We start from the raw sequence: 24303 nt of genomic DNA, 5'->3' as shown, positions 1-24303 counted from the left end.
TCTCCAAGTACCTACTGCAACCTACATCCTTTTGAATCTGTTTACTGTATTCATCTTTTGGTCTCCCTCTACGACTTTTAACTTTCACGCTGCCCTCCAATACTAAATTGGTGATCCCTTGGCGTCTCAGAATGTGTCCTACCTACCGATCCCTTCTTCTAGTCAAGTTATGCCACAAATTTTTCTCCCCAATTCTGTTCAGTACCTCCTCATTAGTTACGTGATCCACCCATCTACTGTTCAGCATTCTTCTGTAGCACCACATTTCGAAAGATCCTATTCTCGTCTTGTCTAAACTATTTATCACTTCAGTACATGGGTACACTCCATACAAATACTTTCAGAAAAGACTCCCTGACACTTAAATGTATACTACATATTAACAAATTTCTCTTCTTCAGAAACGTTTTCTTTGACATTGTCAGTCTACATTTTATATCCTCTCTACGTCGACCATCATCAGTTAATTTGCTCGCCAAATAGCAAAACTCATCTACTACTTTTTCTCAGTTCCTAATCTAATTCCCTCAGCATCACCTGATTTAATTCGACTACATTCTATTATCCTCGTTTGGTTTTGTTGATGTTCATCTTATATTCTCCTTATATTACGTATTAATATATTATTATTATTATTATTATTATTATTATTATTATTACTTATTATTACCTAATATATCCTGCCAATATATTTTTCGTGATAATGTCAAATGGTTCTGAGCACTATGCGACTTAACTTCTGAGGTCATCAGTCCCCTAGAACTTAGACCTACTTAAACCTAACTAACCTAAGGACATCACACACATCCATGCCCGAGGCAGGATTCAAACCTGCGACCGTAGCGGCCGCGCGCTTCCAGACTGTCACGCCTAGAACCGCTCAGCCACTCCGGCCAGGCGTCTGTCTGTCTGGCTGGCTGGCTGACAGTTAAGAAGCGTTTTTGTCAGGGACGGGTAGACTACCATGTTGAAATTTGAGTCAAATACTAAGGTTTAATGTCTCTTTCCGATGTAAAAAGTATAAGCTTCTAAGTCAATGAAGTCAAAAGTCACGGCCCTTAATGTAACATATTTAGTTATCTTCCAAGCATCGATATTAATAACAGGCAAAAATATTGAGATTCTCGATTCCCGGAACGAGTCAACTATATATATGTACCTCGTGAAGTTCGTACTTATCTGTATTTTAAAATAAATTGCCATACGTCTGATGCCGACAGCATTCTCTGTTACGAAGATAGTTTTTGCCATAGCCGAGATATTTCAGTATAAAAGAACACGTTCTTCCGTATGTCAGCACGTCCTTTATGGTGTGTGGCAGAGTATTCTATGTGCGCCACTGTCCCTTCCACACTTTCCTGCTCCAGTCGCAAATGGTATGAGGTAAGTTTTGTCCATACTGCTGTAGTGTCTCACTACCATCTAATGAACAATATAGAAGTGTGCGGGATATCAGACCACCTGTGGGGTTGGACTGAAGAGTTCCTAGCAAACAGAACACAACGTGAAACTTCCTGACACATTAAAATTGTGTGCCGGACCGAGACTCGAACTCGGGACCTTTGCCTTTCGCTGGCAAGTGCTCTGCCAACTGAGCTACCCCTCACAGCTTTACTTCCGGCAGTACGTCGCCCCCCCCCCCCCCCCATCACGCCATTCTGAGAATACACCGTGTCATTGTCAACGGAGAGGAATCTTCAGTAGCAAAACTAGCCTCGGGCGTTCGGCAAAGGAGTGTTATAGGAGCATCGCTGTGCACAATTTACAAAAATAATGTAACGTATGGGTTCAAAAGTTACTGAGGACTTTTGCGGATGCCGGCCTAAGTGGCCGTGCGGTTCTAGGCGCTACAGTCTGGAACTCCTAGACCGCTACGCTCGCAGGTTCGCATCCTGCCTCGGGCATGGATGTGTGTGATGTCGTTAGGCTAGTTAGGTTCAAGTAGTTCTACGTTCTAGGGGACTGATGAGCTCAGATGTTAAGTCCCATAGTGCTCAGAGCCATTTGAACCATTTGAACTTTCGAGGATGGAGCTGTTGCATACAGTCAAGACGGTAGAAAATTATAGCGAGATGTAGGAAGACCTGCACAGGATCGATACTTGATGTAGGGAGCAGCAGTCGGCTGTCGATGTAAACAACTGTAACGCACTGCGAATACTTAGGCACGAAGGACCTTTAATGCACGTGAGGCGCGTGTGGCTCATGTTCGTGGCATCTTTATTTGACATCTTGTTTTTACCGTACGGCCGCCTCGTCATTTTAATTTCAATTACTGGTGTCACTGAGTTGCTGCCTTGCCTGCCCGTGAGCGGCAGCAGCAGCGCATATCGATAAGTGCACGGTTGTACTATCTCTGGGCGAACGATAGTATTTCCGTGTCATCGTGTGTCTGGACGTCAGTCGAAGACGGACTAGGAGGGCGTTCGCGACGCAGCGGCAGTGCAGTCGGGCACGGAGCCCCACTGAGGTCCGCACAGCCCGTAGCAACGGGGCGACCGTTGGTTGGTCGGTCGCCTCATCGACGACGTGTATCTGGGTCGGTTCCAACCTGTGCAGAGATGTCGGTTGTGTTCCCTCTGCGTGGTTGCGTCCGAGCCAGAGTCTCTGGGACGACGTCCATCCGAAGGAAGTCAGTTCAGCTGGAGACGCACCAGCAGTGCAGTCGCGACGGAGAGGCAGTCGCGGACGGACCAGCCGTCCAGTGGGTCGGTTGGCGGGGAGCAGAGGTCGGGCTGGGGCCGCTGGCGGCGACGGCGTGCACGCGCGGTCCGAGTGTGAGGGGCTGCTTGCGAGTGCTACGAGGTTCGTCGCCCACCGATCTTGGACACGGAAGTTGAGTCCTGAGCCTCAACTGTTTACATTTCTTCGTTTGGTCCTGGTTGTCGCTTTTGGGACATTCCCGTGAGCGACAACGTGTCTGTATTCAAGTCGGCTGAGATTCCAGTCGTCTTTCTGTCGAATTTACTTTATTCCCTTTTATTGAAGTTAACCAGCGGTATCTTCTGCCTTGTGGCCGTCGACGTTCCGGTTACTGCCCTGGTCGTTGACGTAATTTTAGGAAGTGTATTTTCCTCGTCTTGTTGCTGCTGTCCAGCACGGCGTGTAGTTCGACAGCTGAGGGGTTGTTGGTCGTTGTGGGCGCCAGTATTCTGTGTGTCGTTGTACTAAAATCTTGTGGTAGTTTTGCTGGTTTCGTGGAGCGGGACTGATTTTGTTGATCGGTCGGTCGGTCGGCTGTCTGTCGGTTGGGTGGCCTCCAGATTGAGAAGTCGGAAGGCCTGCATGTCTCACCTAAACGGGCGATACTGCTACAATCCCACGCGGAGCCTTGGAAACTTCCGAGTGCCGTTCCTTGTGTGTTATGTAGTAATTTCCCTGTTTTGGATTTTAGTTATTTGGTTGATGTGTGGCCATCAGCCGAGTATTAATATCTCTTAAATTAATGTCCTTGTTTTGTTCTTAAGGCATGATATTGTTATTCTTTTTTATATATGAAATGTGTCAAAATACGGCGTTCTGCCTTTTGATTGAAACTCCTCTTATTGCTTAATATGCGACCTCCATCCTAGTTCCATTAAAATTAAATTGCTAATGCCTTCAGCCGATTAGATTGCAGATTTAGAAAATGCTTGGGTGAAACCTCCAGAAGAATCTTGCATTTCAATTTTGCTTAAGCGTTGTGTCTTGGGTTTTGAATGTAGCCTTCAGCCGATCTAAAGTTAATCGTAGGAGGTCGATTAAAGTTTTGTAATATTGTGTGTTGATAAATAAAGTTTGCATGTTGTGTGGATCTGGCAGGAACTCATTTTGGCCCCTTTCCACAACCTAATCCGCCCCGTCGTGCTACCCCAGGCGTTTCAGTATGCTTACAGCGTTTTCAGTATGCTTACAGCGTTGCAGAACAATCACTGAAAGCACTAAATGTATTGCAGTTACGAATACGAACAGTCATCAGCTGCGACGACAGTGCAAGTATGAGCTGGATCGCAACTCGAACTCGAATTTCCGGCTTTACGCAAGCGGCCGCATTAAGCGCATTGCCTATTAGCGCATGACTCACGGCCGGAGCCGTGTCTATGTCTTTATCCCTATGTCTTTTCCCTATGTCTTTATCAGTGTGTCACAATCTACACTCGAACGCTCATTATACTGAGGCCATGAAAGTCACGGTACAGAGATATGCAGACGGCTCTAGTGCCGCGTACACATGGAATACAAGGGCAGTGCATTAGCGGATACATCATTTTTACTCAGGTGATTCATGTGAAAACGTATCCGACATTATGATGGCCTCTCGTGAGGAATTAACATACGTTGAACGCGGAATAGTATTTGGGGCTCGATGCATGGGACATTACATTTCGGTAAACGCCAAGGATTCAGTATTCCGAAACGTACAGTGTCAAGAGTGTGCCGAGAATACCAAATTTCGGCCACTACTTCCCACTACGGACAACGCAGTGGCTGACGGCCTTCACTTAACGACCGAGAGCAGTGGCGTTTGAGTAGATTTGTCAGTGCTAGAAAACCAGCAACGCTGCGTGAAATAACCGCAGAAATCAGTGTGGGACGTAGGACAAACGTATCGGTTAGAGCAGAGCGGCGAATTTTGACGTTAAATGGTTGTGGCAGCAGACGAACAACGCGAGTGCCTTTGCTAGCAATACGACATCTCCTGCAGCGCCTCTCGTCGCCTCGTGGCCATATCGGTTGAACCCTACATGACTGGAAACCCGTGGTCCGGTCAGATGAGTCCCGATTTCATTTGGTAAGAGCTGATAGTAGAGTTCGAGTGTGGCACAGGCCCCACGAAGACATGTACCCACTGTGCTAGCTGCATGGTGTGGGCTGTGTTTACATGGAATGGACTGGGTCCTCTCGTCGAACTGAACCCATCATTGATTGGAAATGCTTATGTTCAGCTACTTGGAGAACATTTTCAGCCATCACGGACTTCATGTTTCCGAACAGTGATGGAATTTTCATGGGTGACAATGCGCCACATCTCCTGCTCACAGTTGTTCGCGATTTGTTTGATGAACATTCTGGACAGTCGGAGCGGATGATCTGTCCACCCATCGACCATTTATGGAACATAATGCAAAGCTCAGTTGGTGCACAAAATCCTCCACCGGCGACACTTCCGCAATTAAGGATGGCTACAGTGACAGCAACGGGGTTAGGTTGTGTTAGTGTTTTTTAACGTCTCGTCGACAACGAAGTCATCAGAGACGGAGTGCAAGCTCGGGTTAGGGAAGGTTGAAGCAGGAAATCGGCCGTGCCCTTTCGAAGGAACCATCCCGGCATTTGCCTGAAACGATTTAGGGAAGTCATGGAAAACCTAAATCAGAATGGCTAGAGACGGGATTGAATAGTCGTCCTCCCGAATACGAGTGCATTAGTGACAGCAACGTGCAGTGTTTCTGCAAAATACTACCAACCACTTGTTGAGACCACGCCACGTTGAATTGCTGCACTATGTTGGACTAAAGGTGGTCCGATTCGATATTAGTGGGTGTCCCAAGACTTTCTCACCTCAGGGGATGTAATTCCCGTATTGATGGATTCAAATGTCTCTGAGCACCGTGGGACTTGCCCTCTACAGCTCCCTCTAGTACCATGGAAGTCATTCCCTCATGTCTTAGCAGATGTCCTATCATCCTGTCCCTTCTCCTTATCAGTGTTTTCCACATATTCCTTTCCTCTCCGATTCTGCGTAGAACCTCCTCATTCCTTACCTTATCAGTCCACCTAATTTTCAACATTAGTCTATAGCACCACATCTCAAATGCTTCGATTCTCTTCTGTTTCGGTTTTCCCACAGTTCATGTTTCATTACCATACAATGCTGTACTCCAGACGTACATCCTCAGAAATTTCTTCCTCAAATTAAGGCCGGTATTTGATATTAGTAGACTTCTCTTGGTCAGAAATGCCTTTTTTGCCATAGAGAGTCTGCTTTTCATGTCCTCCTTGCTACGTCCGTCATTGCTTATTTTACTGCCTAGGTAGCAGAATTTCTTAACTTCATTGACTTCGTGACCATCAATCCTGATGTTAAGTTTCTCGCTGTTCTCATTTCTATTACTTTTCATTACTTTCGTCTTTCTCCGATTTACTCTCAAACCATACTGTGTACTCATTAGACTGTTCATTCCGTTCAGCAGATCATTTAATTCTTCTTCACTTTCACTCAGGAAAGCAACGTCATCAGCGAATCGTATCATTGATATCCTTTCACCTTGTATTTTAATTCCACTCCTGAACCTTTCTTTTATTTCCAACATTGCTTCCTCGATGTACAGATTGAAGAGTAGGGGCGAAAGGCTACAGCCTTGTCTTACACCCTTCTTAATACGAGCACTTTGTTCTTGATCGTCCACTCTTATTATTCCCTCTTGGTTGTTGTACATGTTGTATATGACCCATCTCTCCCTATAGCTTACCCCAACTTTTTTCAGAATCTTGAACAGCTTGCACCATTTTATATTGTCGAACGCTTTCTCCAGTTCGACAAATCCTATGAACGTGTCTTGATTTTTCTTTAGCCTTGCTTCCATTATTAGCCGTAACGTCACCTAGCGCATTATCAATTTTCTTTTACATTCTTCTGTATATTATTCTTGCAAGTAGCTTCGATGCATGAGCTGTTAAGCTGATTGTGCGATAATTCTCGCACTTGTCAGCTCTTGCCATCTTCAGAATTGTGTGGATGATGCTTTTCCGAAAGTCAGATGGTATGTCGCCAGACTCATATATTCTACACACCAACGTGAATAGTCGTTTTGTTGCCACTTCCCCTAATGATTTTAGAAATTCTGATGGAATGTTATCTACCCCTTCTGCCTTATTTGACCGTAAGTCCTCCAAAGCTCTTTTAAATTCCCAATCTCTTCTAAATCGATTCCTGTTTCTTCTTCTATCACATCAGACAAATCTTCACCCTCATAGAGGCTTTCAATGTATTCTTTCCACCTATCTGCTCTCTCCTCTGCATTTAACAGTGGAATTCCCGTTGCACTCTTAATGTTACCACCGTTGCTTTCAATGTCACCAAAGGTTGTGTTGACTTTCCTGTATGCTGAGTCACTCCTTCCGACAATCATATCTTTTTCGATGTCTTCACATTTTTCCTGCAGCCATTTCGTCTTAGCTTCCCTGCACTTTCTATTTATTTCATTCCTCAGCGACTTGTATTTCTGTATTCCTGATTTTCCCGGAACATGTTTGTACTTCCTCCTTTCATCAATCAACTGAAGTATTTCTTCTGTTACCCATGGTTTCTTCGCAGCTACCTTCTTTGTACCTATGTTTTCCTTCCCAACTTCTGTGATGGCCCTTTTTAGAGACGTCCATTCCTCTTCAACTGTGTTGCCTACTGCGCTATTCCTTATTGCTGTATCTATAGCGTTAGAGAACTTCAAACGTATCTCGTCATTCCTTAGAACTTCCGTATCCCACTTCTTTGCGTATTGATTCTTCCTGACTAATGTCTTGAACTTGAGCCTACTCTTCATCACTACTATATTGTGATCTGAGTCTATATCTGCTCCTGGGTACTCCTTACAATCCAGTATCTGATTTCGGAATCTCTGTCTGACCATGATGTAATCTAATTGAAATCTTCCCGTATCTCCCGGCCTTTTCCAAGTATACCTCCTCCTCTTGTGATTCTTGAACAGAGTATTCGCTATTACTAGCTGAAACTTGTTACAGAACTCAATTAGTCTTTCTCCTCTTTCATTTCTTGTCCCAAGCCCATATTCTCCTGTAACGTTTTCTTCTACTCCTTCCCCTACAACTGCATTCCAGTCGCCCATGACTATTAGATTTTCGTCCCCCTTTAAATACTGGATTACCCTTCCAATATCCTCATACACTTTCTCTACCTGTTAATCTTCAGCCGTTGTCGGTGTTGGTCTGCTGTCGATTCTGATTAGAACAACCCGGTCACTGAACTGTTCACAGTAACACACCCTCTGTCCTACCTTCCTATTCATAACGAATCCTACACCTGTTATACCATTTTCTGCTGCTGTTGATATTACCCTATACTCATCTGACCAGAAGTCCTTGTCTTCCTTCCACTTCACTTCACTGACCCCTACTATATCTAAATTGAGCCTTTGCATTTCCCTTTTCATATTTTCTAGTTTCCCTACCACGTTCAAGCTTCTGACATTCCACGCCCCGACTCGTAGAACATTACCCTTTCGTTGATTATTCAGTCTTTTTCTCGTGGTAACCTCTCCCTTGGCAGTCCCCTCCCGGAGATCGGAATGGGGGTCTATTCCGGAATCTTTTGCCAATGGAGAGATCATCATGACACTTCTTCAACTACAGGCCACATGTCCTGTGGATACACGTTACGTGTCTTTAATGCAGTGGTTTCCATTGCCTTCTGCATCCTCATGTCGTTGATCATTGCTGATTCTTCTGCCTTTAGGGGCAATTTCCCACCCCTATGACAAGAGTGCCCTGAACCTCTATCCGCTCCTCCGCCCTCTTTGACAAGGCCGTTGGCAGAATGAGGCTGACTTCTTATGCCGGAAGTCTTCGGCCGCCAATGCTGATTATTTATCAAAATTTAGGCAGTGGCGGGGATCGAACCCGGGACCGAAGACGTTTTGATTATGAATTAAAGACGCTACCCCTAGATCACGGGTACATGTCTATAATTTAGAACGACTTAAACCTGACTAACCTAAGGACATCACACACATCCATGCCCGAGGCAGGATTCGAATCTGCGACTGTAGCGGTCGCGCGGTTCCAGACTGAAGCGGCTAGAACCGCTCGGTCACATCGGCTGGCGTATTGGTGGGGGGAGAGACATTTCAATTGATAGTGCCGACGGATAAATACGACATCCCAGTGATTGTGTCGTTAAGAAGGATGTAATCTTCCTCCGGATACGCGCGTATGCCCGAAGGAACAATGCACCATACTTCTTAACAACACAGGCACTGCAAGATCTTAACTATCATGTCAGTGGAAGCAGTTATTTCCATAAAGTATCAAAGAGTATGGATACGGAGTGATTTGAATGAAACGAACACACAAAACTAATCACAGGTAGGGCAGATACCAGACTGACATTCACTAGAAGGATCCTCCAGAAGTACAGTCAATCCATGACGGATGCAGCTTAGAAAACACTAAAAGCGGTGGCTCATTTTATTTTACAGGTTACTATCCCTTGCTGTAGGGCTGTAATTTTTGTATTTTTTTTAAACCAGGAAGATAAAACAGAGGCCACTACTTCCACCATGTCAAGTGGATTTAGTGCTCCCGTACTCACACTGAGACGTGAACACTACCCAGTTTATCATTGGGGGACAATTGAAAATTATTCTTACTGTTATGGGTGCCATGAGTGCAATGGTCGTGCCAGGCGCGCGACATTGAATCTTTATCCTATCATTAATGGTCCGGGACCTGCAAGACCTTGTAGCAACCGTTACAGTTCTTCATTATTCTACTGTGACACTTAGAGTGATTTTACGTAATGAAACGGAGAATGTACAGATTAAAGGACTCATTTATTTAACAGTTGAATACTGAACAATTATACAATAAAATGGGGGTGGGGGAATAGAGAATTGAGTTCAGCAGCCTGTCCCAACGTATGTTCATAATAAGCCACGATAACAGAAGAAAAGGAATTTTAGTAACTATCGCCGTTTTATCAAGTGGGGTTCAATTTACTAAAGGAGGGGGCTGCAGGCATGCAACGACCACCACCATGAATCAGCCAAAGACTAAGAAAGATGCTACTGTGCGTGAATCGCTAGGTGGGCTCCTGTACTAAAGGAATAAAACCAGCAAGACGCGAAACTATTCATACGAGCAATACTAGATAACTTTGGCTCGCGGTCCGACAGCGTTAACGAAACATGAAGGGGCGTCAGACACTCACCGCGTGGCGCAGGACAAAGGGCACAAGTTTTCAAACTAGGAAGACCTAAATTCTGAGTCGAACTTTACGCAGGAGAACTGAAAGAGCTACTGCCAGACGAAGCGGAAAAGTGAGCATGAATGTATGCACTTTTAGTGCCGTACTGCAAGCTACTGTGACTAACCAACGCATCTCGCACATTACGCCCAACTGTACAAGGAAAACCTACAGTCTTATAACACGGAAAAATTGCGTAAACCGTAATTCAAGGAACGCACGTCAGGTTCCCTCTGGGCCGCAGGGCGCGAATGTACAGTGCACGTCGGCGCTCATGCTTACCGAAACTTCATCTCCTGGGAACAGTACTTCCGGCCTCCGGCACGGTCACACTAGAACTGAACTGCTGCCTCTTTGTCCACTATCCGCCCGCGCCTACCGGCGAAAAACGGGCGCGCGCCTCAACTGGCCAATCAGAGGGCCGGAATCCCACAGGGAGGCGATGATCTCGCGACGTAAAAATCGAACAGAAATAGCAGTTACAAGGTTGGTAAGGCAGAACTGAGAACAGGAGAAACTATGGCCACTACTGAACTTTCAAACGACACCAAGTGCTACCCTGGCCATCGGAAAAGGATGCGTAACGGGAAGCCATCATGGCTGCTAGGAAGACTGCTGCCCTCGCCCATAAATAAAGAAAATTCATGGCGCCAAGCTCCTCTCACAGATCAGTGTAAGACAAACTGTAAACATTTTCAAATAAATTAGGCAACACATAGAAATTATTAACAGGGCATTATTTATTATATTGCCGAATACCAGAATGCTGGGATTAGGAATATGAAATACGAGCACTGAATGGTGAATGAAGTGCACGTCTTTCCACACTCATTCCAGCAATAAGTGAATACTGCTCGTCAGTCTGGGATCCATATCAGATGGGACTGATAGAGGAGATCCAAAGAAGAGCAACACGTAACGACACAGGTTCCTTTAGCCAGCACGAAAGCGTCATAGAGACGCTCTTCAAACCCCCTGTGGCAGTTCTGTGAGCGTGCGAACATAGGATAGTAGACAAGCCTCCTATTACGTATTTGTCAGAAAAAGAGCAAAAGTAGGAAGATTCTAGCTAATCCTAATGCCTACCAAAAATCGTTTTCTCGCCGACAGTTCGCAACTGGAACAGGAAAATGGAAAAAAGTCGCAGTGATTTACAAAGTACCCTCTACCATACAATGGAGGTTGGATCGTTGGATATAGGCGTAAATGTAAATGCAGATGTGGAAGTGGAGGTGCGTTCAGTAATGAATGCAACACATTTTTTCTCTAGCAATTTCGATTGAAGAAATGTGGAATTTTGTTGTGGGATGTACCCGCGTCAGTCCCTGTGGTTTAGTGAACTTCCAGTAGGTGGCGGCGAAATACTTAAGTCCCCAAAATTGCATCAATAGAGGAGGTGCGTTCCAAGCACAGAGCTGAGTTTATTTTGGCCGTAAACGAAAACATCTCTCTATCCGTAGGTGCTTGCGGGATGTGTGCGGAGACCTGGCAGTGAACAAAAGCTCGGCGAGACGTTGGCTGAGGCGCCTGTCATCGTCGCCACAAGGTCGGCCTCGCTCGTGCCGGCCTGCAGGGTTGGAACGTGTGGACACTCTCAGTACCAGTGATAGACGAATTACAACCAGACTCGTCGCTGAGCAACCGAACGCCTCTGTCGGTAATGCCGACACACTGGTACTCCAGTAGGGGTACTCAGAGGTGTGCGCCCTCTGAGGTCCTCCCCGCCTGACGTAAGGTGACAAAGAGCAACGGAGGAGCGTATGTATGGATTTGCTTCCGCGTTACGACACATCGTGACAACTTTTTGTTGACCATCGTTATAGGCGGTAAAACATGGTTCCGTCACTTCGAACCGAAAATAACACGTCAATCCATGGAGTGGTATCAAGTCAACTCTCCTAAAAAAAAATGCAAATACGCAACCACCACCGGTGAAGTCATGCCGACGGTCTTCGAGGACTGTGAAGGGGCTCTTCTCATTGATGTCCTCCCTCGTGATGCAACGATCAGCTCTTAAGTGCATTGTCCGAAGAATATTAAAGAAACGACTTCGACGTTCTTATCGCCACAAAGTGGAAACGAATTTCTCCTTCTTCATGACAAGTCAAAGTCTCGCACAGGTCTGTACACGCAAGGAAATCTCACAAAACTTCACTGGACTGCTCTCCCTCATACACTCTACAGCACCGATCTCGCTCCTTTCGAGTCCCATCTCTTTGCCCCAATGAAGGATGCACTCCGTAGGTGATGGGGAGGTTACTGATGCAGCGAGACACTGGCTCCGACGTGCGCCAGCAGAGACTGTACCATACTAGCGTAGAAGCCCTAGTACTAAGGTGGCGTAAGACCGTCGCATTGAAGGGAGATTATGTCGGGGAAAAAATCTTTGTATCCAAAAGAGTGGAGGAATAAAATGGTGTTTAGAAATCCTAAATACACTACTGGCCATTAAAATTGCTACACCACGAAGATGACGTGCTACAGACGCGAAATTTAACCGACAGGTAGAAGACGCTGTGATATGCGAATGAATAGCTTTTCAGAGCATTCACACTAGGGTGGTGCCGGTGGCGACACCTACAACGTGCTGACAGGGGGAAAGTTTCCAACCGATTGACCGGCGTTGCCTGGTAAAACGCTGTTGTCATGCCTTGTGTAAGGAGGAGAAATGCGTACCATCACGTTTCCAACTTTGATAAGGGTCGGATTGTAGCCTATCGCGATTGCGGTTTATCGTATCGCGACATTGCTGCTCGCGTTGGTCGAGATCCAATGGCTGTTAGCAGAATATGGAATCGGTGGGTTCAGGAGTGTAATACGGAACGCCGTGCTGGATCCCAACGGCCTCGTATCACTAGCAGTCCAGATGACAGGCATCTTATCCGCATGGCTGTAACGGATCGTGCAGCCACGTCTCGATCCCTGAGTCAACACATGGGGACATTTGCAAGTCATCTGCACGAACAGTTCGACGAGTTTGCAGCAGCATGGACTATCAGCTCGGAGATCGTGGCTACGGTTACCCTTGACGCTGCATCTCAGACAGGAGAGCCTGCAATGGTGTACTCAACGACGAACCTGGGTGCACGAATGGCAAAACGTCATTTTTTCGGATGAGTCCAGGTTCTGTTTACAGCATCATGATGGTCGCATCAGTGTTTGGCGACATCGCGGTGAACGCACATTGGAGGCGTGTATTCGTCATCACCATACTGGCGTATCACCCTGTGTGATGGTATGGGGTGCCATTGGTTACACGTCTCTGTCACCTCTTGTTCGCATTGACGGCACTTTGAACAGTGGACGTAACATTTCAGATGTGTTACGACCCGTGGCTCTATGCTTCATCCGATCCCTGCGAAACCTTACATTTCAGCAGGATAATACACGACCGCATTTGCAGGTCCTGTAGGGGCGTTTCTGGATACAGAAAATGTTCGACTGCTGCACTGGCGAGCACATTCTCCGATCTCTCACCAGCTGAAAACATCTGGTCAATGGTGTCCGAGCAACTGGCTCGTCACAATACGCCAGTAACTAGTCTTGATGAACTGTGGTATCGCGTTGAAGCTGCATGGGCAGTTGTACCTGTACACGCCATCCAAACTGTGTCTGACTCAATGCCCAGGCGTATCAAGGCCGTTATTACGGCCAGAGGTGGTTGTTCTGGGTACTGATTTCTCAGAATCTATGCACCCACATTGCGTGAAAATGTAATCACATGTGAGTTCTAATATAATATATTCGTCCAATTAATACCCGTTTATCACCTGCATTTCTTTTTGGTGTAGCAATTTTAATGGCCGGAAGTGTAAAACGAACCCGCTTTCAGAAAAAAAAGTGTTGTAGTAGTTATTCAACGCCCCTGGTACTTGCCTAATCACCGAATTTGCTTCGTGCCTGCTACTTTTGGTTAAACCAGCTGTTGACCGCAAACTCAAGGACCATCCAAGTGGCGTCGCGTAAATTTACACCTCGTTGCAAATGGCCGGTACCCTACCTGGAGCACCCCCGTAGAAAAACATCACATCGACGCGAGTGGCGATAACAGAATTTATCCTCTGGGCGCCAAAACAAAATATTTGCGCCCGCCGTCCGGCTGTGACGCGAGCGTGTTACATTTTTATTGCCGTCGCCCGCGCGCGCCCAGATAATGGCGGCGGCGGCGGGTCGCTCGCGTTTGTTTGAGGGCCGGCAGGCTAACAGCGGCGAGCGGCGCTTCAAGTGCCGGCCGGGGTCTTTTTAGCGCAACAAAACGCGCGGCGCGAGATAAAACCGCGCGCAATGATTGACACCCGCGCGTCGCCTCGCTCCGAGTTAAACGCAATTAGCGGCAGCGCTCGCCCACAGGATGCGTCACAGTCCCGCAGGTGCCACAGACATTTTGCGCCTCTCTTTTCCCGAGTCGCTCTGTTAAATATTGCGTCAGTAATTGCTGTCCTCAAGCCGTCCTCGCACGGGACGTGCTAGCTAACGTCGACACTTCACGGATTGAGCGACGTCCTACAAAAGGTTGAACCACTAAGAGACAAAAACGCTCTCTACGTCACAAGTAGATCTTGGGAAGAACAGTATCGTACTTGTCATTTTCAGCTGAAACCTATATTTGGTGGATTTTATATTCTTTTGTCTCGTACAATTTATGAATATACGAAGAGTGAGTAGAAAATTTTGTTGTACATGTGGCGCATGTCAGCTTGCGGAATGGAGTTCCACACCTGTAGGAAAAAAAAAGTTCAAAGGGCTCTAAGCACCATGGGACTAATCATCTGAGGTCATCAGTCCCCTAGACTACTTAAACCTAACTAACCTAAGGACATCACACACATCCATACCCGAAGCAGGATTCGAACCTGCAACCTTAGCGATCACGCGTTTCCAGGCTGAAGCGCCTAGAACCGCACGGCCACACCGGCCGGCAACGATTGGTAGCTGTGCGCCAATCAGCGTTCGGCTTCTGGTCGGCAAGTTTTCCTGCTGGTGTGCGCGTAAGTGGACTGACAGTTGCTCTACAGATACGTCGTGTCCCGTGTAGGTTCTGCAGCGCGACCGCTCGCAACTGTCACTCCACTTCCGCGCACACCAGCAGGAAAACTTGCCGACCAGAAGCTGAACGCTGATTGGCGGACAGCTACCAATCGTTGACGGCGTGGACATCCACCAATAGCCCCTTTCCTTCCATCTTCCCTTACGTCGTGACTAGCCAATCATATCAGAGGGCCAATTAAAAGTTTTACAACAGTGACGTCACACATCGATAGTCTGTAATAAATAGAAGCAGCTATCCCCATGGAAATGCAGTCGTGCCCTGTGGATGGCCGGTTTCAGTTTATTATTGTTGTTAGTTTTTATCAATGACGCTGCATGGTACCCAGAAGACTGTTAACCAGTATGACACCGGCCGCGGAAGCCTACGTTCTTATATCTGTACAGCATGTTGCGTTGCAACAGCGGTAAGTGGGCGAGCGTTATGCTGTTGAGAAACACCTCCTGGAGTGCCAGGACAACACGCCTCATCACCAGACTCACGTACAGGTTTGCAGGCAGGGTGCGTGGGATAACCACGAGAGTCCCCCTCTGTCATACGAAACCGCATCCCAGGCTACAACTCCAGTGTGTCCAGCACGCAGACACGTCGGTCACAGGCCCTCAACTGGCCACCGTCTAACCGAGGCTACAACTCCAGTGTGTCCAGCACGCAGACACGTCGGTCACAGGCCCTCAACTGGCCACCGTCTAACCGAGGCTACAACTCCAGTGTGTCCAGCACGCAGACACGCCGGTCACAGACCCTCAACTGGCCACCGTCTAACCGACAAACGGCCACTTGCAACCTACACCATGTGATAAAAAGTATCCGGACACCTGCCTTAAAAATGACTTACAACTTCGTGGCGCCCTCCATCGGTGATGGCCCAGCCTTAGCCTTACTGACAACTTCCACTCTCGCAGGCATACGTTCAGTCAGATGCTGGGAGATTTGTTGGGGAACGGCAGACCAATCTTCACGGAGGGCTGCACTGAGGACAGGTATGGATGTGGGTCAGCGGGGCCTGGCACGATGTCGGCGTTATAAAAGATCACAAATGTGTCCTATAGGATTCAGGGCAGGACTCTGTCCAGGCCAGTCCATTACAGGGATGTTATTGTTGTGCAACCACTCAGCCACAAGCCATGCATTTTGAACAGGTGCTCGATCGTTTTGAAAGATGCAATCGCCATCCCCGAATTGCTCAACTGTGTGAAGCAACGATGTGCTTATAACGTTCATGTAGGCCTGTGCTGTGATTATGCCACACAAAACAACAAGGGGTGCCAGCCCCCTCCATGAAAAACACGACCACGCCATAACACCACCGCCACCGAATTTTATTGTTGGCACCAAACACGTTGGCATATGACGTTCACTGGGCATTCGCCATACCCACACACTGCCATCGGGTCGCCACATTGTGTACCGTGATTCGTCACTCCACACAACGTAACTGTTCCGTCGTCCAATGTTTATGCTCCTTACACCAAGCGAGGTGTCGTTTGGCATTTACCAGCGTCATGTGTGCCTTATAAGCAGCCGCTCAATCATGAAATCCAAGTTTTCTCGCCTCGCGCCTAACTGTCATATTACTTCCAGTGGATCCTGATGCAGTTTGGAATTCCCGTGTGATGGTCTGGATAGATGTCTGCCTATTACACAAAGCGTCCCTCTTCAACTGTCGGCGGTCTCTGTCAGTCAACATACGAAGTCGGCCTGTACGCTTTTGTGCTGTACGTGTCCCTTCACGTTTCCACTTCACTATCACATCTGAAACAGTGGGCCTAGGGATGTTTGTGTGGAAATCTCGCGTATAGACGTATGACACAAGTGACACCCGATCACCTAACCACGTTCCAAATCCGTGAGTTCCGTGTCAAACGTCCTCTTAGAAAAATTTAATGAATTACTGTGCTGATAAACCTCTGACATTATTTGATTTTCAAACAGCTGAGCGAAATTGAGCGTACTCAGACATTCCTCTCTTTACTTATTCTGAAAATCGCTAAACTGACACACAATATTTTTTAGCGCAACGCATTCTGACTTTCAATAATCCCTACAAAAGAATGGCCCTGACTGACAGTAACCTCATGAATCACTTACCTCACAAAAATCTTCGTTACTCGAACTACTTCATTACAGCGAGCGCCACTACTGCCAGCTAAACAAAAGATTCAAACTACGGAAGGCACTAACTACTGATAGGCATAGTTAGCAAATGAAAGATTTTGATAGAGAACAAACAATGTATTTACCTTCATAGTGTTCCTCAACAGCTTTTGCCCTCTACAGTTCCCTCCACTACCATGGGGGCTATTCCCTGGTGTCATAAGAGGTGCTACCACCTTGTCAGTGTCTTCCATAGCTACATTCTTTTCCTATCCGATTCTCCACAGAACGTCCTCATTCCTTCCATATCAGCCCAACTGATTTTCAATATTCGCCTTTAAGAACACATCTCGAATGCTTCGATTCTGTTTTTTTCCGATTTTCCGAAGGTCCCTCTTTCACTACCATACAATGCTATGCTATGTTTGATACACTTCACTGGCCCAGGAATGCCTTTTTTTCAGTGCTAGTCATCTTTTAACGTTCTCCTTACTCCGTACGTTAAGGTTATTTTGCTGCCTAGGTAAAAAGAATTCCTCAACTTCAACTACTTCGTGATCACCAAATCTGATATTAAGTTTTTCGGTATTGTTATTTCTGCTACCTGTAATTACTTTCGTCTTTCTTCGATATACCCTCAATCCGTATTATGCACCCAATAGACTGTTCATACCATTCAGCAGATCATGTAATTCTCCTCCACTTTCACTCAGGATAGCAATGTCATCAGCGAAGCCGGCTGCGGTGGTCTCGCGGTTCTAGGCGCGCAGTCCGGAACCGTGCTACTGCTACGGTCGCAGGTTCGAATCCTGCCTCGGGCATGGATGTGTGTGATGTCCTTAGGTTAGTTAGGTTTAAGTAGTTCTAAGTTCTAGGGGACTGATGACCACAGCAGTTGAGTCCCATAGTGCTCAGAGCCATTTGAACCATTTGAACCATCATCAGCGAATCTTATCACTGATCTCCTTTCACCCAGAATTTTAGTTCTAGTCCTGAACCTTTCCTTTATTTCCATCCTTGCTTCTTTGATGTATAGATTGCACAGTTGAGGCGAAAGACTACATCCACAATGTTCCCTCTTGTTCGTGTACATATTGTATATTACCCATCTTTTCCAATGATTTACCCCTATGTTTCTCAGAATTTAGGAACATGTTGTATAATTTGGCACTGTCGAATAACGCTTTTTCTAGATCGACAAATGCTACGAACGCGTCCTGATTTTTAACAGGCTTCCTGCCGTTATCAACCGCAACATCAGAAGTGCCTCACTGGTTCGTTTATCTTTTACGAAAGCCAACATGTAACAGATCTTAATTTTTTTGTTTGTTTCATTTTTCTCAGTACTATTTATGTCAACAGCTTGAACGTATGGGCTGTTAATCTGATAACTGTCGCAGTTATATGCCCTTGCTCTCGACGGGATTGTGTGGACGATAATACTCCGCAAGTCCGGTACTATAAGATGGATTTTTTATAAATATCTTTTATGCTACTAGTCACGATTTTATTTCATTCATATTTTACAGAACGCATTACGAGGAATGATTCCCATTAGCAAGTGCGTTATTCTCTCTGTAGCACTCAGTTGCTTTTTTTTCGGCCGGTGTGGCTGAGCGGTTCTAGGCGCTTGAGTCTGGAACCGCGCGACTGCTACGGTCGCAGGTTCGAATCCTGTCTCGGGCGTGGATGTGTGTGATGTCCTTAGGTTAGTTAGGTTTAAGTAGTTTTAAGTTCTACGGGACTGATGACCTCAGATGTTAAGTCCCATAGTGCTCAGATCCATTTGAACAATTTTTGAGTATACCTCGAGGATAACAAAGTTACATAAACAAACAGGTACAAACATTTTTTTTTGGTGTGGCCAACGGACATAATACTATAGGTCTTCCACACAGTGTGATATACCCTGATGCTGCTTGCCACAGTGATTATAGATTCCGTAGGAATGTTGTTTGTGCCTCCCGTTTTATTCGATAGCACTTCTTCTAAACCTCTGTCCAGTTCTAATACTGGATACCCTATGTTTTCTTCCCCCCATGAACCATGGACCTTGCAGTTGGTGGGGAGGCTTGCGTGCCTCAGCGATACAGATGGTCGTACCGTAGGTACAACCACAACGGAGGGGTATCTGTTGAGAGGCCAGACAAACGTGTGGTTCCTGAAGAAGGGCCGCAGCCTTTTCAGTAGTTGCAGGGGCAACAGTCTGGATGATTGACTGATCTGGCCTTGTAACAATAACCAAAACGGCCTTGCTGTGCTGTTACTGCGAACGGCTGCAAGCAAGGGGAAACTACAGCCGTAATTTTTCCCGAGGGCATGCAGCTTTACTGTATGATTAAATGATAATGGCGTCGTCTTGGATAAAATATTCCGGAGGTAAAATAGTCCCCCATTCGTATCACCGGGCGGGGACTACTCAGGAGGACGTCGTTATCAGAAGAAAGAAAACTGGCGTTCTACGGATCGGAGCGTGGAATGTCAGATCCCTTAATCGGGCAGGTAGGTTAGAAAATTTAAAAAGGGAAATGGATAGGTTAACGTTAGATATAGTGGGAATTAGTGAAATTCGGTGGCAGGAGGAACAAGACTTCTGGTCAGGTGACTACAGGGTTATAAACACAACATCAAATAGGGGTAATGCAGGAGTAGGTTTAATAATGAATAGGCAAATAGGAATGCGGGTGAGCTACTACAAACAGCATAGTGAACGCATTATTGTAGCCAAGATAGATACGAAGCCCATACCTACTAAAGTAGTACAAGATTATATGCCAACTAGCTCTGCAGATTACGAAGAAATTGAAGAAATGTATGATGAAATAAAAGAAATTATTCAGATATTGAAGGGAGACGAAAATTTAATAGTCATGGGTGACTGGAATTCGAGTGTGGGAAAATAGAGAGAAGGAATCGTAGTAAGTGAATATGGATTGGGGCTAATAAATGAAAGAGGAAGCCGCCTTGTAGAATTTTGCACAGAGCACAAGCTAACACTTGGTTTAAGAATCATGAAAGAAGGTTGTATACATGGAAGAAACCTGTAGATACTAAAAGGTATCAGATAGATTATATAATGGCAAGACAGAGATTTAGGAACCAGGTTTTAAACTGTAGGTCATTTCCAGGGGCAGATGTGGACTCTGACCACAATCTATTGGTTATGAACTGTCGATTAAAATTGAAGAAACTGCAAAAAGGTGGGAATTTAAGGAGATGGGACCTGGATAAACTGAAAGAACCAGAGGTTGTACAGAGTTTCAGAGAGAGCATAAGGGAACAACTGACAGGAATGGTGGAAAGAAATACATTAGAAGAAGAATGGGTAGCTTTGGGGGATGAAATAGTGAAGGCAGCAGAGGTTCAAGCAGGTAAAAAGACGAGGGCTAGTAGAAATCCTTGAGTAACAGAAGAAATATTGAATTTAATTGATGAAAGGAGAAAATATAAAAATGCAGTAAATGAAGCAGGCAAAAAGGAATACAAACGTCTCAAAAATGAGATCGACAGGAAGTGCAAAATGGCTAAGCAGGGATGGCTAGAGGACAAATGTAAGGATGTAGAGGCTTATCTCACTAGGGGTAAGATAGATACTGCGTATAGGAAAATTAAAGAGACCTTTGGAGATAAGAGAACCACTTGTATGAACACAAAGAGCTCAGATGGAAACCCAGTTCTAAGCAAAGAAGGGATAGCAGAAAGGTGGAAGGAGTATATACAAGGGCGATGTACTTGAGAACAATATTATGGAAATGGAACAGGATGTAGATGAACATGAAATGGGCGATACGATACTGCGTGAAGAGTTTGACAGAGCACTGAAAGACCTGAGTCGAAACAAGGCCCCCGGAGTGGGCAACATTCTATTGGAACTACTGACAGCCTTGAGAGAGCCAGTCCTGACAAAACTCTACCATCTGGTGAGCAAGATGTATGAAACAGGCAAAATACCCTCAGACTTCAAGAAGAATATAAGAATTCCAATCCCAAAGAAAGCAGGTGTTGACAGATGTGAAAATTACCGAACAATCAGTTTAATAAGCCACAGCAGCAAAATACTAACACGAATTCTTTACAGACGAATGGAAAAGCTAGTAGAAGCCGGAGGCGGGGAAGATCAGTTTGTATTCCGTAGAAATACTGGAACACGTGAGGCAATACTGACCTTACGAATTATCTTAGAAGAAAGATTAAGGAAAGGGAAACCTACGTTTCTAGCATTTGTAGACTTAGAGAAAGCTTTTGACAACGTTGACTGGAATACTCTCTTCCAAATTCTAAAAGTGGCAGGGGTAAACCACAGGGAGCGAAAGGCTATTTACAATTTGTGCAGAAACGAGATGGCAGTTATAAGAGTCGAAGGACATGAAAGATAAGCAATGGTTGGGAAGGGAGTGAGACAGGGTTGTAGCCTCTCCCCGATGTTATTCAATCTGTGTATTGAGCAAGCAGTAAAGGAAACAAAAGAAAAATTCGGAGTAGGTATTAAAATCCATGGAGAAGAAATAAAAACTTTGAGGTTCGCCAATGATATTGTAATTCTGTCAGAGACAGCAAAGGACTTGGAAGAGCAGTTAAATGGAATGGATAGTGTCTTGAAAGGAGGGTATAAGATGAGCATCAACAAAAGCAAAACGAGGATAATGGAATGTAGTCGAATTAAGTCGGGTGATGCTGAGGGAATTAGATTAGGAAATGAGACAAAGTAGTAAAGGAGTTTTGCTATTTGGGGAGCAAAATAACTGATGATGGTCGAAGTAGAGAGGATGTAAATAGTAGACTGGCAATGGCAAGGAAAGCGTTTCTGAAGAAGAGAAATTTGTTAACATCGCGTATAGATTTAAGTGTCAGGAAGTCATTTCAGAAAGTATTTGTATGGAGTGTAGCCATGTATGGAAGTGAAACATGGAGGATAAATAGTTCAGACAAGAAGAGAATAGAAGCTTTTAAAATGTGGTAGTACAGAAGAATGCTGAAGATTAGATGGGCAGATCACATAACTAATGAGGAAGTATTAAACAGAATTGGGGAGAAAAGGAGTTCGTGGCACAACTTGACTAGAAGAAGGGATGGGTTGGTAGGACATATTTAAGGCATCAAGGGATCACCAATTTAATATTGGAGGGCAGCGTGGAGGGCTAAAATCGTAGAGGGAGACCGAGAGATGAGTACACTAAGCAGATTCAAAAGGATGTAGATTGCAGTAGGTACTGGGAGATGAAGAAGCTTGCACAGGATAGAGTAGGATGGAGAGCTGCATCAAACCAGTCTGTGGACTGAAGACCACAACAACAAAATATGTTTTCTTCTTGTTATGTCACCAGCGAGCTCGTTCCTCTCGCAGAAGCCTTGAGTGTACTACAAATAATAGTAGACCAAAAACTGAACCCTGCGGAACGTCTTGTCTGAGTGCCGACAGAGCCAGACACTGGACAGGTACCGGCCGTCCTCTCGCGCCGCATGCTGCACAACTTGGGGCGGCGCTCTGTTGCACTGGTGGGCGGACGTCAGAGACGCGGCAGTAAATTCCGCAGGCTGGCCCAGAGTGGTGGCTCCCGGCTCCTCGTAATCTGCAGATGGCCGAGTAGAGTGTAAGTGTAGGGAGCTCTCGCCACCTGCCCGCGCCGCGCTGGCGACTCCTCCGCCAAGTTGTGGCGTCGCAGACCTCCAGCTGTGAGGAGGAGGCGGAGGAGGAGGAGGAGGGATGTGGGAGGTTGGGAGGTTCCGCTTCTGGCCAGCTATCAACAAGTGGATGGCGTCCGGGTACTGCCGCCGTCAGTGGCAGATCTGCAGCTGGAGTACGCTTGGGCCCTCAAGGAAATGGGTCGAGCGTCCTTCCCAGACTGTTGTTTGTGTTGAGCAGGACCGGGACCTATTAATGTCAGTTCCAAGCACGTCGCTCCCCGAAAGCTATGAATCAACATCAGAAATAGAACCGATATCTCTTAACTCAGCACCAGACTAGCCTTCGTTCCCGAAAGTACTCTCGTCTGAGTTATGACGAGACATTAGTGAGGGGATTGAGGAGTTCTTGGTAACGAGGACGCAGCATCTTATCTTGGTTGGAGAGTCATCGAAAGACACAGAAGTAGCTTCAGGTGTGTCTCATGGAACAGTGTTGGGACCATTTTTTTCGTATTAACGTTCTGGTGAACACTATCAATTGTAACTTTTGTAAGCAAAGAAATCATCTATTATGAATTACCATCTGACGCTTTCGGAATGATTTTCTGGCTACTGTTAGTCCGCATTTTGCATACTCTCTTCCTCGGCCATCGTTAGTTGTGTTATTGCCCTGATAGGGAAGCATGTCTGTTAACTTTGCATGCTTTATTTCCTAATCTAATTCCGCGCATGGTCTGACTTCGTTCGACTATATTCAATTGTTCCTGTTGTACTTTTCTCAATGTTCAACTATCAATCCGTTCATCTGCTCTTCCAAGTATTACTGTCTTCGACAGAATTATGATGTCATCAGTAACACACGAAGTCTTTATTCCGTCTCCCTGAACTTTGATTCCTTTACCTTTCTCCTTGGTTTCCTTTACTGATGGTTCGTGAACAGACAGAATAACATCGGGAATAGGCTACCAACCTGTGTCACTCCTTTCTCAGCCAGTGCTTCCCTTTCATATCCTTACATTCTCATAACTGCAGTCTGGTTTCTATACAAGTTTTAAATAACCTTCCCCTTCGTCTAAAGATTTGCATAGGGTTCAAAATTTTTCAAACTTCACATGTAAAGTGCTGATTTCTACACAGCAATTGATACATCCATAAGTCAAAAGAACGATCAATATATTGTGTGTGTGTTTGTGTGTGTGAATAAATCAAATTATTTCAAAACTTGATACTTGCGCAATGTATTGAAGAATTTCTTCCTTTATTATCCATTGATCAAGGAGACACAATAATCAAGTTCATCACATATAAATTTGATGAGTATAACTGATGTAGCACTACATTAAAACAAACATTCAAAGTCAATCTAATTAATTGGAGTATAGTCGAGTGTCTCATTCTATTCCCCTATAATCGACATTTTTTATCACGTAACTTATATTTGCTCTATCTGCTGCACTATTCCACTTCAATATATTTTCATAGAACTCCCTGGTATCATAGCGTATTTCAATGAACTTCGTCATCTTCGCTGTGTCTCGGCTCTTTTATTTATCCACATGTTTCATCGTTTTCATTTT

At 45.6% G+C, this 24303-nt stretch overlaps 1 protein-coding gene across 1 annotated transcript in view; it reads left to right on the top strand.

The window, feature by feature from the left end:
• LOC126293515 (uncharacterized) overlaps positions 1-24303 on the top strand; it is a 330038-nt gene that overhangs the window by 130240 nt on the left and 175495 nt on the right. The gene's annotated exons all lie outside the window — the stretch shown is intronic.

Source organism: Schistocerca gregaria, chromosome 10 (assembly GCF_023897955.1).
Source record: "Schistocerca gregaria isolate iqSchGreg1 chromosome 10, iqSchGreg1.2, whole genome shotgun sequence".
Taxonomy (NCBI): Eukaryota; Metazoa; Arthropoda; class Insecta; order Orthoptera; family Acrididae; genus Schistocerca; species Schistocerca gregaria.
The sequence above is the reverse complement of the archived record's forward strand: the minus strand, read 5'-3'. Positions and strand labels throughout refer to the sequence as shown.